The following is a 17,326-nucleotide window of genomic DNA, read 5'->3' on the forward strand; positions in this document are numbered from 1 at the left end:
ACTGAACAGCATTTGGCTGTTTCTTTTTGGTTAGGTCTGTCAGTGGGGCAGCGATTTGGCTGTAGTGCGGTACAAATCGTCTGTAATAACTGGCCAAGCCTAAGAAGGATTGAACCTGTTTCTTTGACTTTGGGACAGGCCACTTTTGGATAGCATCCACTTTGGCCTGTAGGGGGCTGATAGTTCCTTGACCCACCTGGTGTCCAAGGTAAGTCACTCTGTTTAGGCCTATTTGACACTTCTTAGCCTTAACAGTTAGTCCTGCCTCCCTTATGTGCTCAAGGACTTTTTGTAGATGTTCCAGATGGTCTGCCCAGGAATCCGAAAATATGGCCACGTCGTCAAGGTAGGCGACTGCATATTCTCCTAATCCCGCTAGGGGACCATCTACAAGTCTTTGGAAAGTGGCGGGTGCATTTCGCAGCCCGAAAGGGAGTACATTAAATTCATACAGCCCGAGATGTGTGATGAAGGCTGACCTTTCCTTGGCAGATTCATCTAGCGGTACCTGCCAGTACCCCTTGGTTAAGTCCAAGGTAGAGATGAACTGGGCCTGTCCCAGTTTCTCTAATAGTTCATCTATGCGTGGCATTGGATAGTTGTCTGGGCGAGTTACAGCATTTAGCTTACGGTAGTCCACGCAAAAACGTATTTCCCCATCTGGTTTGGGAACTAGAACCACTGGAGATGCCCATGCACTTTCAGAGGGGCGGATTACACCCATCTGTAACATATCCTGGATCTCCCGTTCTATAGCAGTTTTAGCTTGAGGAGACACCCGGTAAGGTTGGACCCTAATTGGGTGAGCATTACCTGTGTCAATGGAGTGGTATGCCCGTTCAGTCAGTCCTGGGGTGGCTGAGAACGTTGGCGCGTAGCTAGTGCACAGCTCCTGGATCTGCTGTCGCTGCATACGCCCAAGGGTCATGGAGAGGTTCACCTCTTCCACACCACCAGCACATTTCCCTTCGTAGTAAACACCTTCAGGCCACTCAGCGTCGTCTCCTCCCTGGGCTGTAAACTGACAAATCTTTAATTCTCTGGAATAAAAGGGCTTTAGAGAATTAATATGGTACACCTTAGGCTTTCGGTTGGAGGTGGGGAATGCTATGAGATAATTAACAGCTCCCAGGCGCTCCTGGACCATGAATGGCCCTTCCCACGATGCTTCCATTTTATGGGCCTGGAGCGCCTTTAAGACCATGACCTGGTCCCCTACTTTGAAGGACGCTCTCTGGCATGTTTATCATACCAGGCTTTTTGCTCTTTTTGAGCATCCTGTAAGTTTTCTTTAGCAAGGGCTAAAGAGGTTCGGAGGGTGTTTTGTAGGTTGGTTACAAAGTCCAGAATATTAGTTCCTGGAGAAGGTGTAAATCCCTCCCATTGCTGCTTTACCAACTGCAATGGCCCCTTAACCTCACGGCCATATACAAGTTCAAATGGGGAAAACCCTAAACTGGGATGTGGTACAGCTCTGTAGGTAAAGAGCAACTGCTGCAATACTAGGTCCCAATCATTGGAGTGCTCATTTACGAATTTACGTATCATGGCCCCCAAAGTTCCATTAAACTTCTCCACCATGCCATTTGTTTGATGATGGTAAGGAGTGGCAACCAAGTGATTTACCCCATGAGCTTCCCAAAGGTTTTCCATAGTTCCTGCCAGGAAATTAGTCCCTGCATCTGTGAGGATGTCGGAGGGCCAACCTACCCTGGCAAAAATGTCTGCTAGTGCCTGGCACACACTTTTAGCCCTGGTGTTGCTTAGAGCTACTGCTTCCGGCCATCGGGTGGCAAAATCCATGAAAGTCAGTATGTACTGCTTTCCTCTGGGTGTCTTTTTCGGAAAAGGACCCAGAATATCCACAGCTACTCGCTGAAATGGAACTTCAATGATGGGGAGTGGCTGGAGAGGGGCTTTGACCTGGTCTTGGGGTTTTCCCACTCTTTGGCACACCTCACAAGACTGGACATAGGTAGAAACATCCTTGCCCATTCCCTCCCAGTGGAATGACCCCCCCCAAACGGTCTTTTGTCCTGTTCACCCCAGCATGGCCACTAGGGTGATCATGGGCTAAGCTCAAGAGCTTGGCCCGGTATTTAGTTGGAACTACCAACTGTCTCTGAGGATGCCAGTCTTCCTGGTGTCCCCCAGAAAGAGTTTCCTTGTATAAAAGTCCTCTTTCTACAACAAACCTGGATCGATTAGAAGAGCTGAGAGGCGGTGGGTTGCTCCGTGCCGCCGTCCAAGCTCTCTGGAGGCTTTCATCTGCTTCCTGTTCGGTCTGGAACTGTTCCCTTGATGCTGGAGACATCAGTTCCTCATTGGATTGTGGACCTAGGCTTGGTCCCTCTGGAAGCGATATAGGGGATGGAGCGGTTTCTGTTGACTGTGAACCGCTCTCCGCTGGTGCACTATGTTGGGATTCAGGCTCCAGCTGAGCCTCTTGTGTAGGGTTATCGGCTGCTGCCAGTTCAGGTTCAGTGGGGCCCTCTGGTGTTGAGGTTGCAAGTACTGGATTCAGTGCTGACACGGGGTCTGGTGTTGGTTGTTCGGCTGGTTCTGGTTCTGGGACTGGTTCCGTCTGGGTCTCTGGGACTGGATCCACTACTGCTGTTGCAGACATTGGCCTGGGGTCCGGGTCCATCACCTCTGACTGGGTCCTGATAGAAGTTTCCGGAACAGAGCTAGGCCTCACGGCTTGTTTAGCCTGGCCGCGGGTGACCGTTCCCACCCTCTTGGCCTGCTTCACATGCTTGGCCAAGTCTTCCCCCAACAGCATGGGGATGGGATAATCATCATAGACTGCAAAAGTCCACATTCCTGACCAGCCCTTGTACTGGACAGGCAACTTGGCTGTAGGCAAATTGAAAGAGTTGGACTTGAAGGGTTGAATTGTCACTTGGATCTCTGGGCTGATTAAACTGGGGTCTACTAAGGAAGCATGGATAGCTGACACTTGTGCTCCGGTGTCCCTCCACGCGGTGACCTTCTTCCCGCCCACACTCACAGTTTCCCTCCGCTCCAAGGGTATCTGGGAGGTATCTGGGCCTGTGGACCTCTGGTGTGATTCCGGTGCAATGAACTGTAATCTGTTGGGGTTCTTGGGGCAGTTGGCCTTTACATGCCCCAGCTCATTACATTTAAAACATCGTCCAGCTGACGGGTCACTGGGGCGAGGAGGGTTGCTGGAGAACGGGGTGGTGGGACGATAAGGGGTCTGGAGGGTTCTTTGGGAGGTAGGTGGGGCTTTGGGCGGCCCCCGGTAATAGGGTGTGGTCTGGGGTGGTCCCTTCTGGTCTCCGCTCCAACTGCGACCAGTTTTCTTCTTCTCTGCCACCTCCACCCATCTGGCTCCAATCTCTCCTGCCTCGATTACAGTTTTGGGCTTCCCGTCTAGGATGTATCTTTCTATTTCCTCAGGAACACCCTCTAAGAATTGTTCCATTTGCATTAGGAAGGGCAAATTTACTGGAGAGTCAACACTTGCTTCTGATATCCAGGCATCCCAATGTTTCACAATGTGGTAGGCATGTCGGGTAAATGACATGTCTGGTTTCCACCTTAGGGCTCTGAACCTCCGACGAGACTGCTCGGGTGTTATCCCCATTCTGACTCTCGCCTTGGATTTAAACAGTTCATACTTGTTCATGTGTTCTTTAGGCATTTCAGCTGCCACCTCAGCTAAGGGTCCACTGAGCTGCGGCCTCAGCTCTACCATGTATTGGTCACTAGAGATGTTGTACCCAAGGCAGGCCCTTTCGAAGTTTTCTAAGAAGGCCTCAGTATCATCACCTGCCTTGTAGGTGGGGAACTTTCTGGGATGGGAAGTGGTACCTGGAGAAGGATCGCTAGGGTTTGTTGGTATATTCTGCTGGGCCTTTATCCTCTCCACCTCCTCCACATGCTTCCTCTCTTTTTCCTTCTCCTCCTCCACATGCTTCCTTGCCTCCATTTCCCTCTTGTGGGCAGCCTCCTGTACCTCCTTCTCCAGCCGCATGAGTTCTATCTGTCTTTCATGTTCCCTTTGTTTTTCCTCAGCCTGAAATTTGGCTAATTCCAGCTGTAGTCGAGCTGAGGATTTGGTCATTCTAACCTCTCTGTTTTTAACTAACTTTACACCCGAGGTTTAGAAATAAACAAAACATGGCTGTAAAATTTTGCTGCGCTGGAATAGAATACCTATTCTCTGATAGTGACTGTCAGCCTACAGAAAAAGACAATTCCCTTGTCCCTGGGCCCAAATTAAAGCAAAAAACCTCCAACTACTTGGAAACCTGCTTACCCAGCCCAAAGAAAAAGCAAATGGGTAGAACACACACCCCCTATTTACTTTTAGGAAGAAAAGAAAAAAAAACCTCTGGGTTGGAAGACTGTGAATTTCCCTGCAGGAGTTAAGTACCCTGCCTCCAGGCAAAGAAAACCTGCAATTCACAAGATAATCCCCCTTTGTCTCTGCTTGGCCACAAAGCAGAGAAAAAACAATCTGCTTTTAGTTTCAACTGCTTTCTGGACTTCCTTTCCAAAGGAAAAAAAAATTTCTTTTTAAAATCTGTATTTCTAGTTCAAAAAATCTCAACTGGATCTCAAAATGATTTCAGGTTAATCCCACCACTATGCCACCATGTCAAGGTTCCTCCCGCACTCTGAACTCTAGGGTACAGATGTGAGGACCTGCATGAAAAACCTCCTAAGCTTATCTTTACCAGCTTAGGTCAAAACTTCCCCAAGGTACAAAATATTACACCCGTTGTCCTTGGACTGGCCGCTACCACCACCAAACTAATACTGGTTACTGGGGAAGAGCTGTTTGGACGCGTCCTTCCCCCCAAAATACTTCCCAAAACCTTGCACCCCACTTCCTGGACAAGGTTTGGTAAAAAGCCTCACCAATTTGCCTAGGTGACTACAGACCCAGACCCTTGGATCTTAAGAACAATGAACAATCCTCCCAACACTTGCACCCCCCCTTTCCTGGGAAATGTTGGATAAAAAGCCTCACCAATTTGCATAGGTGACCACAGACCCAAACCCTTGGATCTGAGAACAATGAAAAAGCATTCAGTTTTTTACAAGAAGACTTTTAATAAAAAATAGAAGTAAATAGAAATAAAGAAATCCCCCCTGTAAAATCAGGATGGTAGATATCTTACGGGTAATTAGATTCAAAAACATAGAGAACCCCTCTAGGCAAAACCTTAAGTTACAAAAAAGATACACAGACAGAAATAGTTATTCTATTCAGCACAATTCTTTTCTCAGCCATTTAAAGAAATCATAATCTAACACATACCTAGCTAGATTACTTACTAAAAGTTCTAAGACTCCATTCCTGTTCTGTCCCTGGCAAGAGCAGCATACAGACAGACCCAGACCCTTTGTTTCTCTCCCTCCTCCCAACTTTTGAAAGTATCTTGTCTCCTCATTGGTCATTTTGGTCAGGTGCCAGCGAGGTTACCTTTAGCTTCTTAACCCTTTACAGGTGAGAGGAGCTTTCCCCTGGCCAGGAGGGATTTCAAAGGGGTTTACCCTTCCCTTTATATTTATGACAAATGTGTTTCTCCATTTTTTTTCCAGTTTAATGCTTTGTGCATTTAACAACACTGTATATATGTACTCAGTTTCTCTGCTTTCCACCTGTGTGTGTATGTGAAAGTAACTGGTGTTTTTTAAATGATTAGATTTCAAGTCGATGGTATCACTTAGAGCACCACTGGAAAGATCAATTTATGTGAGTGAAAGAGACTAATATGAGGGGTCCTTCCTTGCCTGAACCAAGAACCTTATAACATACCAATATCAAGAGTATGCACTATTTATTTTAAATTAAAAATTTCCTTATATTGATTTTCTTTACACATATAGGTTTATCAACAAATGTAAAAGAAATCAAACATCTACAGAAGCAGAAAACAAAGCTTGTTAACTTAGTTTTTATTTACTAATTGTTGCTTACTGATGGATTTAAAGGGATATTCAGATAGTTCATGACTAAAGTTCAATCTACTATATCTTAACACTGTTTTAATATGGGGAATGCATGAGCAAGTTGTGAAACAAGCAGGATTGTGCCAAGGTAAGACATTGTGGCCCTTGCAGGGAAAGGTCTCCAACCTTTGACACTCTCTGTCCCCTTTGTGGAGGGGAAGGCCACAAGTTATGGCTTGACGCTTAAAATCCATCCATATCTCTGTCCTAATTTCGCCTGTCCAGATCAAATGCACCCTCCTGCCTCAACAGGTTGGGGAACTGGATGTTGTGAGGGCTGTCCCCCTTCACCGTCAGCTCCAAGGGAGAGAGACACTCAGTGAAGGACACTAGATAGCTCTCTCCCTCCTACTCTTCCCCTCCCACCCCCACCTTGTAGTCTCTGGAACCCACTGGCGAGTTGGTGGGTAGGAGTGCTAGTTGGCCCTTGCAACCCAGCTCCAGGGATTTAACCAGAAGCCATGTGGAGCCTCTTTTGGCTCCATTCCAGCAGCCCCACCCTACCCACCTAGTTAGGGAAACCAAACTGGCAGATGCTGCAAGTCTAGCTAATCATCTGTTTGGGTTCAGAAAGGAATTTCTTCTCCCACAAGACAACTGGCAGAGGCCCAAGGAGTTTTTTGCTGTTGTCACAGCACCTTCAACTCAACCAAGTACCAAAGAACCTACTTAGTACCTAACTGAGGTACTTGGTTGAGTTGTTAACTTGTCACAACTTAAGGCCAGTTTCCAGTACAGTTAAAAGAAAAAAAAAAAAAGAACAGTTCCCAGATGTAAGATCTGGGCTTTTGCTGATGGGCTTTGGGCTGATGGGATAGGACCACCAGGTCTCACCCTCACAGGTCAAGGTCCCACCCTTCTACACCGTCTGTCCCCATTGCGGGGCAGGCAGCAGAGCTGTAGTACTCCAAATGAGCTGGGAGCCAGACTAGCCTGAGTCATGGGTTATATGGCAGTAGCCCTGTAGCCCAGCACTGAAATCACTTCAATGCCTGCTATAGGAGAGTATGGGTGATGGTCAGGTTACTCAGGTAGCCCACCTGCCCTGTATGCAAGTTTAATAAAAGTTGCAGCCTGCCACTTAAAAGCATCTGTGTGTCTGTCCTCATTTCACTGCTGTGTCCAGAACAAGGGCTCATTGCTTCCCACCAGGCTATGACTGATCCATTCTACTAACTGTAAGGACCGCTGACTTCAGCCATCACACTCACCTGCATCTCTTTTTTTCCTTACTGTGGCTACTTTTTCAGACAAGGGTGACTTGGAACATTATTCTGTGGGGTTTCTTTAAGATGCTGTTGATTATTATTGGAGAAAAGGGATTTTTATTTCTGTCTTTGGGCTCCTATAATTACAGTCTTAGTCTTCAGGGAACTTTTAAACTAGTGATGCTATATTTCTCTTGCACAATGCATTTAAACAGCAGGACTGATTTTCAGCTTGCTGAGAACGAATGGCGATGAAGCTTCCCACTCAGCCACAGAACAAATGAAGCCACAATTACCTGTCCTCCCTCCATACAACATTCAGGTGGGCTCAGCATCCAAACATCAGCTGTTGCTAACCAATATTTTTTCCTGATATTCTATACAAGTGACCAAATTAAAATATTAAGGGTACATGACACTGTTATTAGAGGTTGCATGGCTAAAATGCCACATGTTGAATTGTTTAAAAAAAAAAAAAAAAGACAAATATTTGTGCCCAATACGCTGATTCACAAACAGAACATTACACATGTTTTTTTTTCAACTTTGAATGGGCAGTAGTTGGCTCCAAAAGAGACTTAACAGCTCAGCTGATCTCTTTTCATATGACAATTGTTTGTTCTTTACTCAGTTCCCAAGGGGGTTCCTCTATTGTGTTCCAATAGCTGTACAAAGGTTGGAGAAACAAGCTATTTATTAGGTTAAGGATCACCAAACTTGCTCTCTGGCAGAGGGGGGGGGGGGGGAAGAGTAAGCAGCTCAGATTACCCATCAATCAATTATATTTTTCAGGTATTTTACATGGACAGGTGGTGGGGTGCTTCAAATGCCAGTAATAGCCTATCTATACAAGTGTCCATGTTACATAAACCTTCACCACAGCTGCCAACAAAATTGACCATCTCAGCAGAAAACCATGAACTGAACAGGCACAGAGACTCAACCCAGTCTCTCCACTGGAGGCAGCCCTCCAGATCAAGAATGAGACATACTGGAGGTAGCAGCAGAGGAAGCTTCAACTACTTTCTGTGTTATACTTGTTCTGCAGATACACAAGAGACTTCAGTTTCCAGAAAAGTTGATCTGGCACTCTTCTCAGGTACTAAATCCATATATCAAAATAAATATGAATGATAACAGTTAATCATGTACTTCTCAACACTGCAAGGGCACTAATATGACTGGGCAAAAGCCTCCTGTGTCATTACCTAAAAAGCATAATGAACTAGCATATGCTGCAAAAACTTGCAATAGCTCAGTCTTCTACTGAAACTCTACATCAGATCTAGCAAATAACCCTGCACATCCTCCCAAACGCCCACAAACCTCACAGTGGACAGCAACCACTTCTTACCAACAGTCCTCTACGCCCTCTTTCGTTGAAGAAAGGTTTATGCATAATGCAAGCCAAATCTCATTTTCCAGTTAAGTTTGAGGACTCATCCTATGTACCTTCATAAAGCATTCAGGGCAGTGACGAAGAGCACAATTCACTTCAGGCCCAAGCCTGTTTCAGATTCTCTCTCTAGAACCTAGTACCATGGAACAGCTCACTGAATTTTATTAAGCTTCTTAACCCGTAGTTCTATATTTTGGGCACGGAAGTTAACTTTCATCTTGGCATATGAATAGCTGGAATGCCCTGCAACCCCTTTGCCATAACAGAGAGTTTTCACTATCAATAGGGGACTTGCAGACAAGATCTATAAGTACACCCCCCTAGTACAGGAATAGTCAATTATTTTTTGTCAAGGTCCAAATTTCTTGATGAAGGTATAGTCAAGGACCAGACTCCAGAGAAACATTTTCCACACCGCAATAACAATAATGATAATAAGTAACTAAAAAGATTTTGCGGTCCATTCAAAAGCATGTTGGTGGTCCAGATTTAAAACCCCATAATCCAGCTGTTGACTACCCCTGCCCTTAATGAGAGTATCAAGATCATCAACACAACTAGGCTTTGCTGAAGGCGTTTTCTCATCCTGTGATATGAAACTCACCAGTTCCTATGTTCTGTGGCCCCAACTCAGCAAAGCACTTAAACGTGCTTAAAATTAAGTATATGTTTAAGTCCCATTTAAGTCAGTTAAATAATACTTTTTACTAATCAATTTTTGTCAAAGTATTTTCCTTATGTCTGTGCAATTACATTTTAGTCAGTGGGACTGAATGGATATAATGGATCAAACATGTTAGTTTTGTCAGATACAGGGTTTTTAAAAAATACAAAACAGAAAAATCTGGATTGGATTAAGATAGGAAAAACATGGAAAATTATTTAAAAGCATGATCTGCAGACTCAGTTTCTTCAGTTCAGTATTCAAAAAGCTTCCTATGCCATATATTACACAGCATACCATCCTTTGGCTGCTTCCACATAATGAAAAATGTAATAGTGTATTCCTTAATTTTTTTTAAACTGCTTTACAAAAGCAATCTTTTTTTTTTTTAATTCAGTATGACTATTTAATCTTGCAAAGCAAAATTTGTTCCATTTCTTCTCAGGAAAGCTGGCAAAACAGCATATTGTTCTGGCAGACAGCCACCATAAACGTCAGAGAAGGACTCACTGAGTTTCTTAAAGGGACACGCCAACCTGGATTTAACAGGTTTGAAAATCATTGTAAATGTAAAACAATAAAAAATTTCTGTAAGAGAAATCAACTTTGAAAACAAGCAACATCATGGTAAAGTATGCCTTTAAAGAAGGCAGGGGATCCCTTCAGTGACATTCCATGGCTCCAAGCCAAAACAAATGCTGTAGTAATGTACAAGCCAGACTGAAAGATATGCCACAAGTTTGCCTTGAAATTGTGATTAGGCTGTTTAGATTTTTTTAAAAACAAATGAACTGAAGGCCTATAAAGTACAACTATAAAGCATGACTTATTAAGCATAATTAAAAATTATTTTTTAATCAACCACAGGGATTGTCATGCATGCCCACTGTCTAGTTTAAGGTGACTTTGTTAAATTCCAGTGCAAGCCAGTAATGATACATGGATCCTGTTTTGCTAGATTATGTTGTAAATCAATAGTTCACTGAAAGATTAAATATGAAAAGTAGTCTCTAAAATGTGCAAGTCAGTTTTGTCATCTACCTGTCACTTAAAGCCTATGCATCTTTTAGAATTTTCGATCCTACACAACAGTTTAGATCGGAAAGGATCATTAGCATGTTTCTTTGACAGGCTAATAATGATATATTTTATAGTCATGTACATCAAATCATATATAATCACCCATTAAGAGAGAGTTTTCCAAAAGGTAATGATAGAGCCTAACAGGAGGGAAAATGTCCATTTGGGTAGTATGTTAGTAAGAACTTTGTTTATCTCATCTATCAATGCCATCAGTTTCAATTTTTCAGTGCTGCAAGGAATTTCTATTGAAATATTTACAAACTATCAAAGATTAAAAGAAATGTATAACTCTTGCAAACATAAAACAGGAAAGACATCTCAGAACATACTAAAAGTAGCTCTATATAGCTCTAAAGTAAAGTAAGGACCTAATTCTTTATTGCTTAAGCTCAAGTGGGAGTTTGGGTGCAGAAGGAATTCAGGATTGGGCCTTTTGTGAAGATTCGTGTATAGTATATAGGCTACTTTTACATAGCTTCCTAGCAAAGGAGAAATAAGGTCTGCCTTTTATTTATAAACATGCTATATAGGCTCCTGATGACAATCCAACATTAGATGAACAGAGTACTAAATTAAGTAATCAATATTGTCCCCACACAATAGGCTCCTATAGTTTTACTGAGGCCATAAAGCTTCTTAGAAAAACAAATGGTTCTTTCCTTTTTGAAAAACCCTCTTGGTTTGTAATGACATCTGTCCAGAAGAGGCTAGAGAAATCAATCATGTCAAAAAAAAATAATCTCCATGCTACATAAGAAAATAAACAGAGTGATAAGAAGACTACAAACACAACAGTTTGGTTCTTATTCGTCTAGATAATTAAAATATTATGAACATGAAAAATCACTAGTTCCAATATAACATACCAGGAATTTATGTCAATCCATACACTTTTCTCCCATGCCAGAAACTAGAGAAGATCTTGGGAATCACATTAAATAAATATCATACTAAATAGTGAGAAACACTAGAGGAGATAAATGCAATGCACAAAGTGACAGACAGAAAACAGTCACAGTCATAATTAAACAGACAAAAGGCCTAAGGACCAATTTTTATAGCTGGGATTATGCATCAGTTAGCTGCCTATGTCCTTCATATGAAGTTATCCTGAATTAGTGTTCCAGTGACTGTGAATCACCAACATTTAAATTTCCTTTCAACAAACCTTTATTTTGCATTTTAAACTTTATGGTTCCAACAACCAATTTCACTAGTTTACTGAAAATTTATACCTTAACTTCCCCCCCCCGCCCCCCAAAATCATTTTATTTTCTTTCCCTGCACAAACAAATCCATGCAGCCTTCCTCCGCACAGGCACACGTGAAACTGAGGAGCCTGGAAGAGACAGAGAATGGAGGAACTTGACACATCTGCCATTGCACTTCACACAGGAAATGTATACATCCAAGCCTGCAGTTCCAGGTTATTTCATGCCGTAAGAAACAGTTTCATCCACATATTAAAAAAAAAAAAAAAACCCTGAGGAAAGCAATGCAGGTATTTAACCCTCTGGCTATGATGAAGGGCTGACACAAAGAATATTCATCAAATAGGCTCATTTAGAGTTTAAAACTCCAACACCTTGTGTACCAAAAAAAAAAAAAAAAAAAAACCCCAAACACAAAAAACGGAAGCGCATCGTAATAATGAGCAGAACAGCCAGGGAGGCGAACCAAAGCAGCTCATTCTCCATCCACCTATCTACCTGCTACACCAGCAGAGACGGTCGCGGGGATGGAAACCCAGCCAATGAGCAGCAGCAGGCGACTCCGCCTCTGACGAGCGGGGTGCGCACACCCCAATCCCCCTACCACACACGCACCCCCCCCCCCGCAGCCCCCTTTCAACTTACCCCCAGCAGCGTCTGCAGACGGGGATCCTGGGGAGGGGGATTTCCAGCCAAGCTGCACGTCGAGGACGAGGATTCCTGCAGGGCCCTTCCCCGTCCACGCACCGGCACCTCCCTCCCCTCCAACAGCCTCTGGGTCTGGGAAGGGGGCGGGCTGCAGCGAGGAGAGGCTGCGGGAGTCATGCAGTCCTTGCAGCGGGCAGCTGCGGCCGCTTAACCTGCCGCTGGCCGGCGCCCCAGCCCTGCCGCGCCGGCCCCTTGTCTTTCCAACACCACCACAACAAACAACGGGGGATAATGAGCGGCCCCGGGGGCTGGCCCGGCCCCTCCTCGTCTCCCCGCCCCCCACCTCCTCAGCGGGTTGAGTCAGCGGCTGCACCGGGCGGGGGACCCGCGTTGCGCTCTGCAGCCTGAGGGGGGCAGCGCTGCCTATTGGCGCCGGGGGCAGGGAGGAGGGTCGCTGACTCCTGAGCTCTCCCAGCCGCAGCGCAGCCCAGGGCTGGGCCGTCCCCGCGGGGGAGGGCGCCACTCCCGCCCGCTGCGCTTCCCGCGCTCGCGGGCGGGAAGATCACCACAGCCTGCCCTGACCGCTGCTGCCCGGGCACGGCGGGGCCCCGGGGCCTCTCCCCCGCCGCCCCATCACAGCCTGGCAAGGTGCTGGAAGGGATTGTGGGTAGCTCCAGCTGCTCGTGCCCCGAGCTCTCCCCTGCCGCAGGCTCCGCTGTGGCCCCCCTGGCCGTCGGTCCCGGGCACTGGGCGCGCCCCGCGGCAGATGTTCACACGCAGCCCGCAGCATCTGGGGCCCGCCCTCAGGGTGCCCAGCGCCTCCAGTCCCTTTCTAGCCCCAGCTCCTCGGGGGTGGCTTCAAAAGGACCAGTGGGGAAAACAGCAGTCATAATCACTCACCTGCCACTGGGCTCCAAGTGAACCAGTCTCAAAAGCTGACTCTTGCCAAGTGATTATGCCCCAAATGAGGCTTTTACCTCCCTCCCCGGTGTGAACATGATGCTAATGAGCCCCACTATGAAACCACCAACTGCACATTTAGCAGGCACTTCGGCAACCATTTGGGGCTGGCCCCATCTTTTTTGTTCAATGTACAGCAGGACCCTGGTGCAGGGCTAGTTCCCCAGAGAATTTCAGAGGGCAAGGTAATGCAGGTGCTCCCTTTTCCTATTAGCTTAAGGGAAAGCATCTGCTTAAAAAAATCAGGTTTCTGTCTGAAAGGTTTTACCTAATGTTGTTACTACCAGTAACACCTATCCTTCATATCAATTAAAGAGGATCATCTCTATTTTTCTTCCAGTTGGTTTACTTTGTGTATTTAACAGCACTGAAGGTATGGCCACTTTCACTGTTTCCCTTTTAGTCGTTTTCCCCTGTTCTTTGTAGTGGTCTTTCATGCTGCACGACAGTGGAGAAAAATATTTTGAAATAGGAAAATGTGATTGTAAAACCACAGAAATTTCCAGAGTAATACCTACAAATATTTTAACCTTTCAAAATAATTGATTTGTATATTTCAAACTGAAAGGTATTGTTTTTACTGTTTGTGAAGGGTTGCTGAGGTAGTAAGAATTAGTATGATTGTTTTCTGGATTCAGAGTAGCAGCTGTGTTAAAGTCTGTGTTCACAAAAAGAAAAGGAGTACTTGTGGCACCTTAGAGACTAACCAATTTGTTTGAGCATAAGCTTTCGTAAGCTACAGCTCACTGAATGCACCTGATGAAGTGAGCTGTACCACCGAAAGCTTATGCTCAAATAAATTTGTTAGTCTCTAAGGTGCCACAAGTACTCCTTTTCTTTTGTTTTCTGGACATGTACCATCCAATGACAGAGTATCAGTGTGGTTACAGAGTGGGAGTTTTGTCTAGTGGATAATGAAAGGGGGCTGGGGGTTAGGGCTTCTGTTCTGAGTTCTATTTTCAGATCAGTAACTGACTCATTTGTGACCCTGTCACAAAGTCATTTAACTTCTCTGTAGCTTGGTTTCCCCATTTATAAAATGGGTATTATAATAGCTACTTATCTCACAGAAATATAGAGAGGCTGAATATTTGTAAAGCAATTCTAGATCCTCGGGTGAAAGGTGTTATAGAAACACTAAATATTATTTTATCATAAAACTACAGCAAGTAAATGAGGAATAGTTACCTTTGAAATTAATATTAGTCCTGTCTACGTCACACTGCCTGGTACTTTTCATAAAGGGATTGCCAAAATGTCTCTTTTCTCTGTTGTTATGCAGTGAGCTATGGGACAGTTAACCATCTCCCTACACTATAAAGGTGACTGCACTTCAGTGTCTATGGTATGGAGGTTTACTTGTGTATTAAAGTGAAACATATTACATGGCTTAGATAGACAAAAAAGACCTGCTAACTTCCTCCATTAGAAGTCAGTCTTCTCTTTCTTCTGTTTCTGACTGAGAAATCCTCTCTGTTTCTCAACACCTCTTCATCATTTTTTGATTATCCAATTTAAGCCATCTTCCTCTTCCACCTATTCTCTCCTGCTTGAGTCCTTCCTCTCCTAGCCAGCTCACCCACCTGGGATCTTGTTAACTTCTTTTAAAAGAAAATGGGCAGGAGCTCTCACTCTTCATCTTTCCTTCTGACCTCCTCAGATTTTGTTCTCTGAACCCTGTGTCCTACTCTGAGCTCTCCAATCTTCTACCCACTTCAAACCCTTTGATTGTCAACCTGATCCTATTTCCTTACACGTGCTAATCTCCATTTTTATCCCCCCCACAATTCATTTCCGGTTTCTTATGAATCACTCTCTTCTCTTCCCATACATATTCAAATATGCCATTTCTCCTCTCCCAAAGACAGCCAACCTCAACTCCAATTCTTTATCACACACATGTCCCTCCTTCTCTTGATCTCAAAGCTTCCTGATGGGCCTGCCTGGTCCTAGTGCCTGTGTTATTTTCTCTGTCTAAGCAGAGTATATGGTAATACATGCTTTATATAGTAATTATACAGTCAGGAATTCAGATGCTGTCATTTGGGTGTCCGCTTGTAAAACCACATGCCTACATTCCAAGGCCCTGATCCTGGAATGTGATGCAAGCCAGCAGACCTCTGCATCTGTGGGGAGGCATATTGACAATGAGGCTCTACACAAGGCAAGGTTCTGACCAATGTATCACATTGCAGGATCAGGACCCAAATTTAACTAACACTACCAGCTACAAAATTAGCTTGTTTTACAGACTTATTACTATAGGATTCAATAAGTGGGATTTACTATGTGACATCTCATGCCTTGATTTTCTTTGATGTTGCACACAGTTGAAACACTGCCTACAAAACAGACTATGGCAAAGGTCAAAACAACTCAGACTATTTACTAAGATGGTATATTAGTTGAAATGGCAAGTGTTCTTACCATACTGGTAACTAAACTGCTAATTAGGACAAGTTATTCAGTTTCTTTGGATTGTATTAAAAAGCACAGCTAGTGAATTAGTCAAGCAAAATAAATAACCTGGCAATGACAGATTAAATTAATGTATTTTAAAATAATAAATAGATTCCATGCAGTCTACAATCCATTCCTGGCAACCTGAGTGAAATCCTCTCTATTGAAATCAATGACAAAGCTCCCATTGACTTAAAAAGCGCAAGGATTTCATCCTCAGTATGTGGCTCATCTGTATGATACTGCATAGTACTGCTGATGTTGGCATTTGTGACTAAATTCCAAACTTAGTCAAGATATGAAAGGCAAGAAAGTTCCTAAGTCTGCGGTGTGTATAATTTTTTACTTTTTTTTTTTTGTTTTTACTAACCACCAATTATGTTTCCTATGTATTGTGTGTGTGTTGGCACTGAATCTTACTCCATAATTTGAGCATTCTTAGTATTTGAATGAGTAGTCTAATGCAAACTTGTCATTGGCTCTTAGGAGCTGAAGATTGTCATATACTGGTACATCATTCAAAAGATAATTTTCCCTAGGCTTGCAATAAGAGCTCAGACTTGAATTATGACCACATCATCGTTATTTGGGCATTCTTAAACATATCCATCCCTCAGATACTATTTGTGACTCGTGACAGTACTATGCTGACTTCTCTCTCTCTTTTGGTTTTGTTAAGGGAGGAAAACAATATGGAATGCTATGAGTTTCATAATGTTTTTATAATTTCTTGTGCTTTGTTTATGGTTGTTGTGATATTTTTAAAATCAAAAGGAGAAATATAGCAGATGAAAAGTGTTAGCTAATGAATTATTCCCACTGAATTAACAAACAGAGCCCTTTGACTGACACTAGTGCACACTGTTTAAACTAAGACTTCTGATTTATCACATTCAAATACCACATAAATCACATACTGGATATTTATGCTTCACTCACTCAAAATAGATTTTGAGAATGTCCTTTATAGTGTACTGGGAAAATTCCATCTGCAGTGGGCAATAAACTTTAGTGCACATGAATCTTTAAAATCCTCTTGATTTCTCCCAAATATGCATGGAAGCAATAACAAAAAAAGTACTGCAAAAAGCATTTGTAGAAACCAAGCACTGTATTTCCCTCTCTGCTTTTGGTAGTCACAATCCTATAGGATTCCTAACTATACTTCTAAATTCACATAATAAATATCTGATAATAGCATGTACTGATTTTTCTATTAAACCTCTCCTACCTTGTTTGGTATTTCTTAGGACTGCTTGCTGTTCTTACTCAGTGTGATTTCAGTTGCTGGAGAGGTATGGCTGTATGTTTCTCTTAAAATATGAAGCCATTTCAGAGAGATTCTTCCCGCACCCCGGTCTTTCTGCTAAATGACTACTTTACACCCTTCTAAAGACATCGTGCAAAGAGAAACAGAGGGCACATATCCCACAACTTTTCAGAACCATGTCTGGAGCACCTTCAGCACTGATATCCTCTCAAAAACCAGGGGTAGAGAAAGGTGGCCTATCTCTCCAGATCAAACAAATACTTACCCTCTCTCCCACTCAATTGCTTCTTTCTTATGTGTCATTCTTCACCTCACCTTTGCTGAAAAAGGCACCAGTCCTACAATTATTTATGCAGAGGACTAACTTCACTCATGTGAGTAGTCCCATTGTGTTCTGATCATGCTGGTACTATTTGCTGTTACTGGGATGGGACA

At 43.7% G+C, this 17,326-nt stretch overlaps 1 protein-coding gene across 4 annotated transcripts in view; it reads right to left on the bottom strand.

Moving 5' to 3' along the window:
• Positions 1-12,580, bottom strand: part of HECW2 (HECT, C2 and WW domain containing E3 ubiquitin protein ligase 2) — a 256,577-nt gene extending 243,997 nt beyond the window's left edge. For 2 of the 4 annotated variants that reach the window (XM_084643182.1, XM_084643181.1), the window contains exon 1: positions 12,199-12,577. The gene's annotated coding sequence lies outside the window, so the exon portion shown is untranslated. Of the gene's footprint in view, positions 1-12,198 lie in introns of all 4 variants that reach the window. The other 2 variants (XR_014713565.1, XM_084643180.1) reach the window with 2 other exon arrangements.
• Positions 12,581-17,326: the final 4,746 nt, after the last annotated feature.

This window comes from Lepidochelys olivacea, assembly GCF_965140295.1.
Source record: "Lepidochelys olivacea isolate rLepOli2 genome assembly, chromosome: 11".
Classification (NCBI taxonomy): Eukaryota; Metazoa; Chordata; order Testudines; family Cheloniidae; genus Lepidochelys; species Lepidochelys olivacea.